This window comes from Pseudophryne corroboree, chromosome 3, assembly GCF_028390025.1.
Source record: "Pseudophryne corroboree isolate aPseCor3 chromosome 3, aPseCor3.hap2, whole genome shotgun sequence".
NCBI classification, from domain to species: Eukaryota; Metazoa; Chordata; class Amphibia; order Anura; family Myobatrachidae; genus Pseudophryne; species Pseudophryne corroboree.
Genome location: NC_086446.1, coordinates 754,653,429 through 754,667,117, shown reverse-complemented (window position 1 = coordinate 754,667,117; position 13,689 = coordinate 754,653,429). Strand labels below are relative to the sequence as shown.

The 13,689-nt window shown below is 47.0% G+C and overlaps 1 protein-coding gene across 1 annotated transcript in view; it reads right to left on the bottom strand.

Annotated features, from left to right (window-relative positions):
- Window positions 1-6,045, bottom strand: part of LOC135056785 (prominin-1-A-like) — a 164,757-nt gene extending 158,712 nt beyond the window's left edge. The window contains exon 1 of the mRNA XM_063962373.1: window positions 5,764-6,045. The gene's annotated coding sequence lies outside the window, so the exon portion shown is untranslated. The remainder of the gene's footprint in view (window positions 1-5,763) is intronic.
- Window positions 6,046-13,689: the final 7,644 nt, after the last annotated feature.

Sequence of the window (13,689 nt, the reverse complement as noted above, 5' to 3'; positions counted from 1 at the left end):
CACACGCCCGCATTTTCCCTACTGTGTCTTTTTGTTGTCAAATCCTCTTTAGTTAGATGGCGACCTGATTAGACCAATTTTTCTTTTGGCAGATCCTCATTATTCATTTTCAGTTCTTAATTACCTTAGTAATTTTTTTTCTTGCCCATCCTCCTTCTTAGGGGTTGCATTTTGCTTCTCGTGCAGTTAGGTTTGTGGGCCACTCCTATGGGTTTTGGGATTATAAATTTGTTGCCTTGGGAAGAGCCCCGGCTTCTGCAGGCGCTGACAAAGTGTGTTGGTTGGACTTTCAGGGTATGCAGCGCCATTCCTTTAGACCCCGTGTGTCGGGAATTGGCTTTGTGTTTTGAAGTTCCGCAGGTTGTAACGGTGCATTTAGCTGGTAGTGACTTAAGTAAGGGGTCCACTTTAGAGTTGCAGTGTTCTATTATTAAGGACTTGTCGCGTGTGTTGTCAACCTGACCTTCCTTCAGGATAATTTGGTGTTATATTGTACCTCATGAGGTTTGGCACGGTGTTAAGCATTTTCCTGCGATAGAAGAGGCTCAGGAAAAAACTCCACTCATCGGTGGCAAAGTTTGATACCCCATTTGATAATTCAATTCCAGTCCGTGTGCAATTGTTTAGTTGAGGTGCGCTCCCTTCATTGACTGGTAGTTGGCTATACCACCTTAATGGGTGGGGGTGGGGGGTGAATACCTTTTGTTGCTTGTAAGTGGTTATATTGATGTGTTTGTGCACGCTTGGCGGTATCTGCCTGTGATGCTTGTTGTTGGCGCTGTTTGGGCATTGCAGATTGGCAAAGAAAGAACGGGCAAAAATCAGCCACCATACAACTTTAAATGAATGAATCTTAATATTGCTTTAAATAAATTAGCTAACCGTTTCTCTGCCAAATCTACGTCTCTGTGTCTTTATTTCACTTTAGAGTATAAGGTTTAAGAGATTACTGCAACCACGACACACCTTATCCGATAGAAGGTTTACAGATACAACATTCAGAGTAAACAGAGTTTATTATATATCTTCCTAGTTGATCCGGAATTTGTATATGTGCATATATTAGTCCTTAACGCTTCAGTTTACATTGCTAAAACTGTCACTAGCAGTTCCAGCACGTGGCCACTAGAGGAGTGCTAGGTCACAACTGCAGTAGTATGGCCATACAGTCTCAGTTCCATACACTAGTAAATCACAAGTTCTCACTTAGGGGCACATTTAGTAACACTTTATAATTGTAATTTTTTTAGTAATCTATAATGCATTCCCCATACTTATAATGGGAAATGCGATGTGGCCGAATTTACTTCAGAAAAATAAAAAAGTAAAAAAAAACACTGCATCTGTTCCCTGTAATAATAATTACGCCAACCCCAGCTGGCAAAATCACAGAGCAGCACTGAGATATGTAGCCTTTTGGTATATCCTGGCGCTTGGAATGCCGGCGGTCAGAATACCGACAGCGGCAACCCGACACCTGAAAGGTAAGCCCTCCTGCTCTTCCCCCCTCCCCCCAATCCTCCCTTCCCACAGCCTGACCCAATCCGCAGCCCCTCCCTCCACAGCCTAACCCTAACCTTCCCTGGAGGTGCCTAAACCTAAGCACACCTACCCACACAGCCTAAACCTAACCCACCCAACAGTAGCACACGCAGGGGGGGATTCAGAGTACCCAGAAACCCCCCCTACCCTGACTGACTTTATTCCAGCGGTCTCGGTCTCACAGAAAGGCGCGATAGCAGCTACCTCCGCGCTGCAGGGAGCTCTTGGCAGCGGAGAGTGGGAGCTGCCGTGCGTACACAGTAACAGAAGCTTCATAAGTCCTTGTGTCGTGGCAGGCAGTGTCTCTCCTATGCAGCCGTGGGTATGTGTGCACTCTATATGTTTGTTATGTGTGTGGTGTGTTATGTAGTTATGGATTTTTATGTGTGGACTGTGTGTGCGCAGTTTGTGTCTTCTTTCATACACACTAAAAGGGGGATCCACAACCCCCTCCTCTAAAATAGCACCCGACACGCAGTACTTCAAATCCTCCCGTGAATCAGTACAAACATACTATGCTTCAAATTGGGATATCCAGCCTGAATCAATGTAAATGGGAGATATGCTGTATAACCCCACCGGGTATAGTTAAGTCGCCGGCAGCCATGATACCGCCGCCGGGATCCCGACCGCTGACAATGCCGGCATCCGGAATCCCAGGCTAACAGGGGCTATTCCCACTCGTGGGTGTCCACGACACTCAGAGTGGCGAGCACAGCGAGGGGACTCTGTGCTCACCGCGCAGCCGGCATACTGACGATCGGGATGGCGTTGTCGGTATACTGACAGCCGGCGTCCCGATCGTCGGTAACTCCTACGGATCCCCTCCACCGTTCTCATATGATGCACTCATATTTCATATGTCTTACTGTGACGCAAATGGCTAAAAGCAATTCAGGAAAACACGTATAATTCTTTTGCTAACGAGGACTGTCTTATAAATCAAGGTACTTACTGCACTATGCAACAGTACCTATCATTCTAAAAAAACATAAAAAGTTACTATAGATGTAATTATCTATTTAGCTAACACATAATAAAATTGGAGAGAGAGAGAGAGAGAGAGAGAGAGAGAGAGAGAGAGAGAGATCAACACAATTCCACCTTCCAAAAGTTGACAAAAAAGTGTGTAAGTGATAACCTCGCCCGCCCCCTACATTCAGAGAGAGACCCCCCCTCCCCTGTATATCCTGCGTTTGCCCCCCAAGGCCTGACCCTAAAGGAGACCCCGCCATACTTACGTTCGAGATGCCAGAAGTCGGGATCCCAGAGCCGATATTTTGATACGTGTTGGGATCCCGGCTTCGGCATTCCAGCTGCCGACAATCAGACCAGATCCCCTTTGATAGAACTGTCCCCTTATGGATAAGTAGAGAATGGCAGGGCATGCATTTTGATTTATGTACAATGGCGGTCTCTGACACATGCAGTAAATTTGCCAAAAGTATTTTCAGAAGCCACTTAGCCAGGAGCACACCATCTGTAACTTGTTTTGATTTGGACCGGGGTGATATCTGCAAGCAGTATGCGAGCTCGCCCCGTGTTCAGTTTTGTTTCTTCTAAAAGACATACTGGTAAGTTAACCAAAGATTGTAAGCTTATCAGAACACGACCGGATATGTGCCCAAATAGAGTACTCTGCTGCATGATAAATTAGGGCTCCCTACCCCAAATCAGAAGCGCGGCTTCCCCATGCAATGCGCCACTAAGCCCACTGCTTACATTAGCAGGCGGACGGTGTGCATGGCTTCTCCCCTGCAGGGGCTGTCAGTGTGGCGCTTAATTGTGACACGATAGCCAAGTGCCACACCCGCAGTATAACACTAAAGGGGGGTACTCACGGAGCGATATTCTAAGCAATCTGACTAGATTGCTTAGAATATCGGGATGATCGCTCCGTGTGTAGCCCCCTCGGCGATAGCGATGCGCGGCCCCGCACATCGCTATCGCCGCTGCTAGATTGGCCTGCATGCAGGCCAATCTAGCGGGTCGCTCACTTCAGCCGCTGGGTGAAGTGAGCGGCCCCCCCGTCTCCCCCCGCACGCTCAGCACAGATCGCGCTGTGCTGAGCGGCAGGAGAGATGTGTGCTGAGCGCTTCGCTCAGCACACATCTCTCCTATATCGGCCCGTGGGTACTGGGCTTAACATGGAGGAGCAATAGTTTCACATGTATGATCTGATGGCTGCTACTCCTTCATGTCAGAGACCAGCGCTCCATGTGGTTCTCAAACTGTGTACCGTGGTACCCTGGGGTGCCGCAGGACACTTGCAGGGTTGCCCTGGGTTGGTGGACCAGGACAAATTCAAAGGGAGGAATTCAATTGTTTGTAAAGTCAGTTGAGTGTCTATTAGATAGAAAAAAAAAAAAAGGAGGACGACACCCAACAATTGAATACCCCCAAAACTATTTATTATCAATGTAATAGGCAGAACAAGTGTTGGTGGCGGGTGTAGTATGGTATGCCGGCGGCTGGGCTCCCGGACACCAGCATAACGGCGCCGGGAGCCCGACCGCCGGCATACCGACAGCATGGCGAGCGCAAATGAGCCCCTTGCGGGCACGGTGGCACGCTACGCTATTTTATTCTCCCTCCAGGAGGGTTGTGGACCCCCACGAGGGAGAAAAAGTGTTGGTATGTCGGCTGTCGGGATTCCAGCGCCGGTATACTGTGCGCCGGGATCCCAACAGTCGGCATACTGAAGACCACCCTTGGTGGCTGTCAGTCATAAAATATATGGACAAATAGAAGCAAATCCTAATTCTCACCACACAACTGACCCTAAGGATGACACAAACATAATTTACTTAATTTAAAATTTCTTTCTAAATTTCTCAATAAGAAACTTTTGGCTTAGGGGAGCCTTGAAAAAAAACAACATTCTGGTACCCTAGTGCACCGTGATTCAAAAAAGTTTGAGAACCACTGCATTAGAGCACAGGTTTTAGGTGCCCTTCATCACTGACCCCTAAGTCATACACTTATTTGAGGTATCACACCTAGACATAACAATTATAGCATCGTACATCTGTATAACATTCTAACTAGGGGTGAGATGTATCAAGTCTTGGAGAAAGTATTAACCAGTCACCTTCTAACCCTCAGTTTTGCAGCCTGTGCTTCAGAAATGTGAGGAGCTGACTGGTTGGTATTTCTGAGGTCTAAGCCCTCTTCTGTCACATTTCTACAGCCCTCACCTCCCCAGCTGCTGTCTAACCCGCATCTCCTCGCCTCACAGACGTTCATACCTCCCACCGGCTGCTCTCCCCTAGTAGTACGCAAATTACTCCTCCGCTTCCCTTACACTCCAGCTGTTTTGTGTATTGAGTTTTATGGCGCTCATTGTTACTTGAGCTCCGTTTAGTTTTGGTTACTGTAATGTGAGTTTGTGTCTCCCCTGTATTGTTCTAATGTGTGCTGTATCTAAAGCGCTGCAAACAGAACGTAATAATAAAGTCTATGTACTAAGCCTTGGATGGAGATAAAGTAAAAGAGAGATAAAGTACCAACTAACCAGCTCCTAACTGTCATTTTCCAAACACAGCCTGAAAAATAAGATCTCTCCAAGGCTCAGTACATAGGGGTAAATTTACTAAGGTGGGAGATTTGTAGAACTGGTGATGTTGCCCATGGCAACCAATCAGATTCTACTTACCATTTATCTAGCTGCTTCTAGCAGATAGTAGATATAATCTGATCACCAGTTCTAAAAATCTCCCACCTTAGTAAATTTACCCCATAGACTCCTTTATCTCAAAACTTTGATAAGTCCGTCACTTTATCTTTCTCCAAGGCTACAACATCTCGCCCTAGGTCAGCAGTTACACAATACTTTCTACGGACCAACCGTAAAGTACTTAGCAATTGAAAGAACAACGCTGCATTATAATATAATCTAACCAAGGAATTGTTTCACCGCAAATATATTTACAGTCGTATACAGACAGAGATTGTGTCATTGTCCCTACACAAAAGAACAGAGAAGTCGGCACTGAATTTCCTACCCCTGAGCTACATAAATGTTAGAAGTTTCCAAACTCTTTATTGGCATCATCCTGCCAGCTTCCAGCAGAGAATTAAAAAAAAAAAGCATAAAAGCTGTAAAACACACAAAATTCTAAACACAGCATAAACCATCACATGAAAAGTAACATGTTAAAAAGTACACGTTGGATAAAGTACACAAAAACCCCACAAGAGAGTAATGTTACAGGTACTTACCCTGCTGTGTGCTCTTGCAGTGTGAAACTTGGGTTTACATTTACCAAAGGTTTAACCCTGGACAGAGAGAAACAGGCTGGGAGCTGTAATGTGTAACCTGATTCAGCTGCAGCCAGCTAGTGTGAACATGGCATTGTGTGCTGCTGCTGATTACCAGCTCCTTTGTGAGTCCCCAGTTCCCAGGTCTCAGGAGGCAGGACCTCTGCCAATTGGGGCTGTGAAATTTTAAGGGATGTGACACCACCCTGCTAGTATTGCTGTCAGTCTCCGGCCTCTGGGTGGCGTAGAAGCTTGGCAAGCCCCTACCCTAGTACTCTAATGAGGACATTCCAGCTCGGAGAGGGTTAATAATCACTGGTACATTTGTGTCTTGGATGCTTTCCCTGGCCTTTTGTTTTCATCCAGAATTTCCATATGTGTCTCGCTCTACTAAGTAGGATAGAGAGCGCAAGACATTGCGGCGTAGTTTGGAACAGACCCTAACGATTAACCCCTGCGGCTGTAGATTGCAAGCTCTTAAGGGCACATAATAAAAGTTGCAGTATTCTTTTTAGATATTTCATGCCAGTGTGGGGAAAAGTCTGGTATGGAGGTCCTGCAAAAACACTTGCTGCGGGGATGAAATAAACTGGCGACGGTAACAATATTAGGAATATATTAGGAATATATATATATATATATATATATATATATATAGAAATTTAAATAAGGCGGCACTCAGGAGACTTGGATACGGTGAAATCAAAAAAGTGCTTTTTGATTTCACCGTATCCAAGTCTCCTGAGTGCCGCCTTATTTCAATTTCTATGCATACACGGGCTGCAGGCCTGGATCGAGGGCACCGGAGCGCCTTATACCACCAGCTGTACACCAGGAGTGCCGGACTGTGTTGCTCTATATATATATATATATATATATATTAGAGTTCAGCCTAACATTTGGTAATCTATTATCCTACCTCTATGGGGTATATTTACTAAGATTCGTAATTTCCGAAAATAGGTCAAAGTTCAATCACGAATGACATCGACAGTGTAAAACTGCAACTTTTTGAATTGATTACGATGGATTTACTAAGCTGTCGTATTCGTATTTTTCTTTGCTTCCGATGTCGATGTCATTCGTTTTTTTTTACCTATTTTTACGGCAGTGATTAGCAAAACACTGCCGTTTTTTTTTACAATCAATCTCGGCCGGATCTGTGTGATCCGTGCTGGGGTTCTTATTTTTTTTTTTTTTAATTAAACAATGTAAAATCCCAAAAAAAAATGCGTGGGGTCCCCCCTCCTAAGCATAACCAGCCTCGGGCTCTTTGAGCCGATCCTGGTTGCAGAAATATGGGGAAAAAATTGACAGGGGTTCCCCCATATTTAAGCAACCAGCATCGGGCTCTGCGCCTGGTCCTGGTTCCAAAAATACGGGGGACAAAAAGAGTAGGGGTCCCCCGTATTTTTAAAACCAGCACCGGGCTCCACTAGCTGGACAGATAATGCCACAGCCGGGGGTCACTTTTATACAGTGCCCTGCGGCCGTGGCATCAAAAATCCAACTAGTCACCCCTGGCCGGGGTACCCTGGGGGAGTGGGGACCCCTTCAATCAAGGGGTCCCCCCCCCCCCCCAGCCACCCAAGGGCCAGGGGTGAAGCCCGAGGCTGTCCCCCCCCCATCCAATGGGCTGCGGATGGGGAGGCTGATAGCCATTTGTGATAATGAAAAGATATTGTTTTTAGTAGCAGTACTACAAGTCCCAGCAAGCCTCCCCCGCATGCTGGTACTTGGAGAACCACAAGTACCAGCATGCGGCGGAAAAACGGGCCCGCTGGTACCTGTAGTACTACCACTAAAAAAATACCCAAAAAAACACAAGACACACACACCGTGAAAGTATAATTTTATTACATACATACACACATACATACATACTTACCTTATGTTCTCACGCAGGTCGGTCCTCTTCTCCAGTAGAATCCAAGGGCTACCTGTTGAAGAAATTCTACTCACCAGATCCATGGGTCCAGGCTCCTCGGCAAATCCAGGGTTAATCCACGTACTTGAATAAATAAAAAAAAACGGTGTCCCGACCACGAACTGAAAGGGGACCCATGTTTGCACATGGGTCACCTTCCCACGAATGCCAGAAACCCACTTTGACTTCTGTCTAAGTGGGTTTCTTCAGCCAATCAGGGAGTGCCACGTTGTAGCACTCTCCTGATCAGCTGTGTGCTGCTGTCCTCACTGACAGGCAGCACGCGGCAGTGTTACAATGTAGCGCCTATGCGCTACATTGTAACCAATGATGGGAACTTTCTGCCCTGCGGTTGACCTAAAGTGACGTCACCGCTGAGCAGAAAGTTCCCAGCATTGGTTACAATGGAGCGCATAGGCGCTACATTGTAACACTGCCGTGTGCCGCCTGTCAGTGAGGACAGCAGCACACAGCTGATCAGGAGAGTGCTACAACGTGGCACTCCCTGATTGGCTGAAGAAACCCACTTAGACAGAAGTCAAAGTGGGTTTCTGGCATTCGTGGGAAGGTGACCCATGTGCAAACATGGGTCCCCTTTCAGTTCGTGGTCGGGACACCGTTTTTTTTTTATTTATTCAAGTACGTGGATTAACCCTGGATTTGCCGAGGAGCCTGGACCCATGGATCTGGTGAGTAGAATTTCTTCAACAGGTAGCCCTTGGATTCTACTGGAGAAGAGGACCGACCTGCGTGAGAACATAAGGTAAGTATGTATGTATGTGTGTATGTATGTAATAAAATTATACTTTCACGGTGTGTGTGTCTTGTGTTTTTTTTGGGTATTTTTTTAGTGGTAGTACTACAGGTACCAGCGGGCCCGTTTTTCCGCCGCATGCTGGTACTTGTGGTTCTCCAAGTACCAGCATGCGGGGGAGGCTTGCTGGGACTTGTAGTACTGCTACTAAAAACAATATCTTTTATTTTACAACAAAGGCTATCAGCCCTCCCATCTGCAGCCCATTGGATGGGGGGGGACAGCCTCGGGCTTCACCCCTGGCCCTTGGGTGGCTGGGGGGGGGGGACCCCTTGATTGAAGGGGTTCCCACTCCCCCAGGGTACCCCGGCCAGGGGTGACTAGTTGGATTTTTGATGCCACGGCCGCAGGGCGCTGTATAAAAGTGACCCCCGGCTGTGGCATTATCTGTCCAGCTAGTGGAGCCCGGTGCTGGTTTTAAAAATACGGGGGACCCCTACTCTTTTTGACCCCCGTATTTTTGGGACCAGGACCAGGCGCAGAGCCCGATGCTGGTTGCTTAAATATGGGGGAACCCCTGTCATTTTTTCCCCCATATTTCTGCAACCAGGATCGGCTCAAAGAGCCCGAGGCTGGTTATGCTTAGGAGGGGGGACCCCACGCAATTTTTTTGGCAAAAATAAGCACTTTCCCACCCCTTCCCACTGATATACATGCACGGATCTCATGGATCCCTGCATGCATCTCAAATCACGGAAAAAAAAAGCAGGTCTGTTTTTTTTTAGGACTTTTTTACGAGTTGTAATTTTTCACGGCAGTGTTTTGTGTTTTTTTGCTTTGCACTTCTTAGTAAATGACCGAGATTCATATCTAAACAGGCGTAATTTGACCGATGGTGTATTCATTCGTAATTTTTTACCTGAACTAGCAAAAAATTACGAATGCCCTCATCACTGCCGTGATTAGTGTTTAGTAAATGACCGAGATTAACCGAGATGACACTTTGAAGAAAAAACGGCATCTCGGTCAAAATCGGGAGCTTAGTAAATATACCCCTATGTCTGTATTTTATTAGCAATGGGTTACATACTATTTACCGGCGGGTGGGATGCCGGCTGTCAAAATCTCGACACGCCCGCCAGAATGTCGGCAGTGGGGCGAGCGCTAAGAGTCCCCGAGCTTGGACACCCACTAGTGGGAATAGCCCCTGTGCGCAGGGATTCCGGTTGTCGGGATTGTCTGCTGTCAGGATTCCGGCGTTGGTATCCTGACCGTCGGGATCCCAACAGCCGGCAAATTGATTGCATCCCGTTCCAATTGTAAAGCGCAACAGAATATATAAGAAACTTAGGGGCTCATTTATCAATGAGTGATAACTTTCACTGTGAGTGATAAATTGCACCAGCCAATCAGCTCCTAACTGCTACGTTACAGGCTGTGTTTGACAAAATGACAGGAGCTGATTGGCTGGTGCAATTTATCACTCACCTTGGAATTTATCACTCATTGATAAATGAGCCTTTTAATAGAAAAACAGCGGAGGCTGCAGTGCTGACCAAAGACTGCAGGGGGGGAGCCAGCCAGCACATATAAACATACATGTCAAGTCATATGTAACATATGTGCTGTCTGCATTACCCGGGGATCAGCAGCTGCAGCAGCACGCACAGGTCTACAGCGCTCAGCCAGTCTATCTTCAATAAGCCCACCCCCAGACTCCTGTGAAACCAGCCAATGAGAATCTGGGGGCAGGTTTATTTAAAATAGGCTGAGCACTGGGTCCCGTGTGTGCTGCAGCGGCTGCTGATGCCTAGGTAAGGCAGCCAGCACATATGTTACGACTTGACATGCATGTTTACTAGAGATGTGCACCGGAAATTTTTGGGGTTCTGTGTTTTGGTTTTGGATTCGGTACCGCGGCCGTGTTTTGGATTCGGACGCGTTTTGGCAAAACCTCCCTGAATTTTTTTTGGCGGATTCGGGTGTGTTTTGGATTCGGGTGTTTTTTTTCAAAAAAACCTCAAAAACAGCTTAAATCATAGAATTTGGGGGTCATTTTGATCCTATAGTATTCTTAACGTCAAAAACCACGACTTCCACTCATTTCCAGTCTATTCTGAACACCTCACACCTCACAATATTATTTTTAGTCCTAAAATTTGCATCAAAGTCGCTGGATGACTAAGCTAAGCGACCCAAGTGGGCGGCACAAACACCTGGCCCATCTAGGAGTGGCACTGCAGTGCCAGACAGGATGGCACTTCAAAAAAATAGTCCCCAAACAGCACATGATGCAAAGAAAAAAAGAGGCGCACCGAGGTCGCTGGATGGCTAAGCTAAGCGACACAAGTGGCCGACACAAACACCTGGCCCATCTAGGAGTGGCACTGCAGTGTCACGCAGGATGGCACTTCAAAAAAATAGTCCCCAAACAGCACATGATGCAAAGAAAAAAAGAGGCGCAATGAGGTAGCTGTGTGACTAAGCTAAGTGACCCAAGTGGCCGACACAAACACCTGGCCCATCTAGGAGTGGCACTGCAGTGTCACGCAGGATGGCACTTCAAAAAAATAGTCCCCAAACAGCACATGATGCAAAGAAAAAAACAGGTGCACCAAGGTCGCTGTGTGTCTAAGCTAAGTGACACAAGTGGCCAACACAAACACCTGGCCCATCTAGGAGTGGCACTGCAGTGTCAGGCAGGATGGCACTTCAAAAAATTGGCCCCAAACATCACATGATGCAAAGATAAAAAAAAAAGAGGTGCAAGATGGAATTGTCCTTGGGCCCACCCACCCACCCTATGTTGTGTAAACAGGACATGCACACTTTAACAAACCCATAATTTCAGCCACAGGGTCTGCCACACGACTGTGGCTGAAATAACTGGTTGATTTGGGCCCCCACCAAAAAAAGAAGCAATCAATCTCTCCTTGCTCAAACTGGCTCTACAGAGGCAAGATGTCCACCACATCATCATCCTCCGATTCCTCACCACTTTCACTGTGTACATCCCCCTCCTCACAAAGTATTAATTCGTCCCCACTGGAATCCACCATCTCAGGTCCCTGTGTAGTTTCTGGAGTCAAGTGATGGTGAATGTCTCCACGGAGGAATTGATTATAATTAATTTTGATGAACATCATCTTCTCCACATTTTGTGGAAGTAACCTCGTACGCCGATCGCTGACAAGGTGACCAGCTGCACTAAACACTCTTTCGGAGTACACACTGGAGGGGGGGCAACTTAGGTAAAATAAAGCCAGTTTGTGCAAGGGCCTCTAAATTGCCTCATTTTTCCTGCCAGTATACGTACGGACTGTCTGACGTGCCTACTTGGATGCTGTCACTCATATAATCCTCCACCATTCTTTCAATGGTGACAGAATCATATGCAGTGACAGTAGACGACACGTCAGTAATCGTTGGCAGGTCCTTCAGTCCGGACCAGATGTCAGCACTCGCTCCAGACTGCCCTGAATCACCGCCAGCGGGTGGGCTCGGAATTCTTAGCCTTTTCCTCGCAGCCCCAGTTGCGGGAGAATGTGAAGGAGGAGCTGTTGACGGGTCATGTTCCGCTTGAGTTGACAAGTGTCTCACCAGCAGGTCTTTGAACATCTGCAGACTTGTGTCTGCCGGAAAGAGAGATACAACGTAGGCTTTAAACCTAGGATCGAGCATGGTGGCCAAAATGTAGTGCTCTGATTTCAACAGATTGACCACCCGTGAATCCTGGTTAAGCGAATTAAGGGCTCCATCCACAAGTCCCACATACCTAGCGGAATCGCTCCGTTTTAGCTCCTCCTTCAATCTCTCCAGCTGCTTCTGCAAAAGCCTGATGAGGGGAATGACCAGACTCAGGCTGGCAGTGTCTGAACTGACTTCACGTGTGGCAAGTTCAAAGGGTTGCAGAACCTTGCACAACGTTGAAATCATTCTCCACTGCGCTTGAGTCAGGTGCATTCCCCCTCCTTTGCCTATATCGTAGGCAGATGTATAGGCTTGAATGGCCTTTTGCTGCTCCTCCATTCTCTGAAGCATATAGAGGGTTGAATTTCCAACTCGTTACCACCTCTTGCTTCAGCTGATGGAGGGGCAGGTTCAGGAGTGTTTGCTGGTGCTCCAGTCTTCGGCACCCGGTGGCTGAATGCCGAAAGTGGCCCATAATTCTGCGGGCCACCGACAGCATCTCTTGCACGCCCCTGTAATTTAAAAAAAAATTCTGCACCACCAAATTAATTGTATGTGCAAAACATGGGACGTGCTGGAATTTGCCCACATGTAACGCACGCACAATGGGGGTAATTCTGAGTTGATCGTAGCAGCAATTTGTTAGCAATTGGGCAAAACCATGTGCACTGCAGGTGTGGCAGATATAACATTTGCAGAGAGAGTTAGATTTGGGTGGGTTATTGTTTCTGTGCAGGGTAAATACTGGCTGCTTTATTTTTACACTGCAATTTAGATTTCAGTATGAACACACCCCACCCAAATCTAACTCTCTCTGCACATGTTATATCTGCCCCTCCTGCAGTGCACATGGTTTTGCCCAACTGCTAACAAATTTGCTGCTGCGATCAACTCAGAATTAGGGGGGTAATTCTGAGTTGATCGCAGCAGTAAGTTTGTTAGCAATTGGGCAAAACCATGGGGGTCATTCCGAGTTGTTCGCTCGCAAGCTGCTTTTAGCAGCTTTGCACACGCTAAGCCGCCGCCTACTGGGAGTGAATCTTAGCATTTTAAAATTGCGAACGAAAGATTAGCAGAATTGCGAATAGACACTTCTTAGCAGTTTCTGAGTAGCTCCAGACTTACTCGGCATCTGCGATCAGTTCAGTGCTTGTCGTTCCTGGTTTGACGTCACAAACACACCCAGCGTTCGCCCAGACACTCCTCCGTTTCTCCAGCCACTCCCGCGTTTTTCCCAGAAACGGTAGCGTTTTTTCGCACACACCCATAAAACGGCCAGTTTCCGCCCAGAAACACCCACTTCCTGTCAATCACATTCCGATCACCAGAACGAAGAAAAAACCTCGTAATGCCGTGAGTAAAATACCTAACTGCATAGCAAATTTACTTGGCGCAGTCGCACTGCGGACATTGCGCATGCGCATTAGCGACTAATCGCTCCGTTGCGAGAAAAAAATAACAAGCGAACAACTCGGAATGACCCCCCATGTGCACTGCAGGGGGGCAGATATAACAT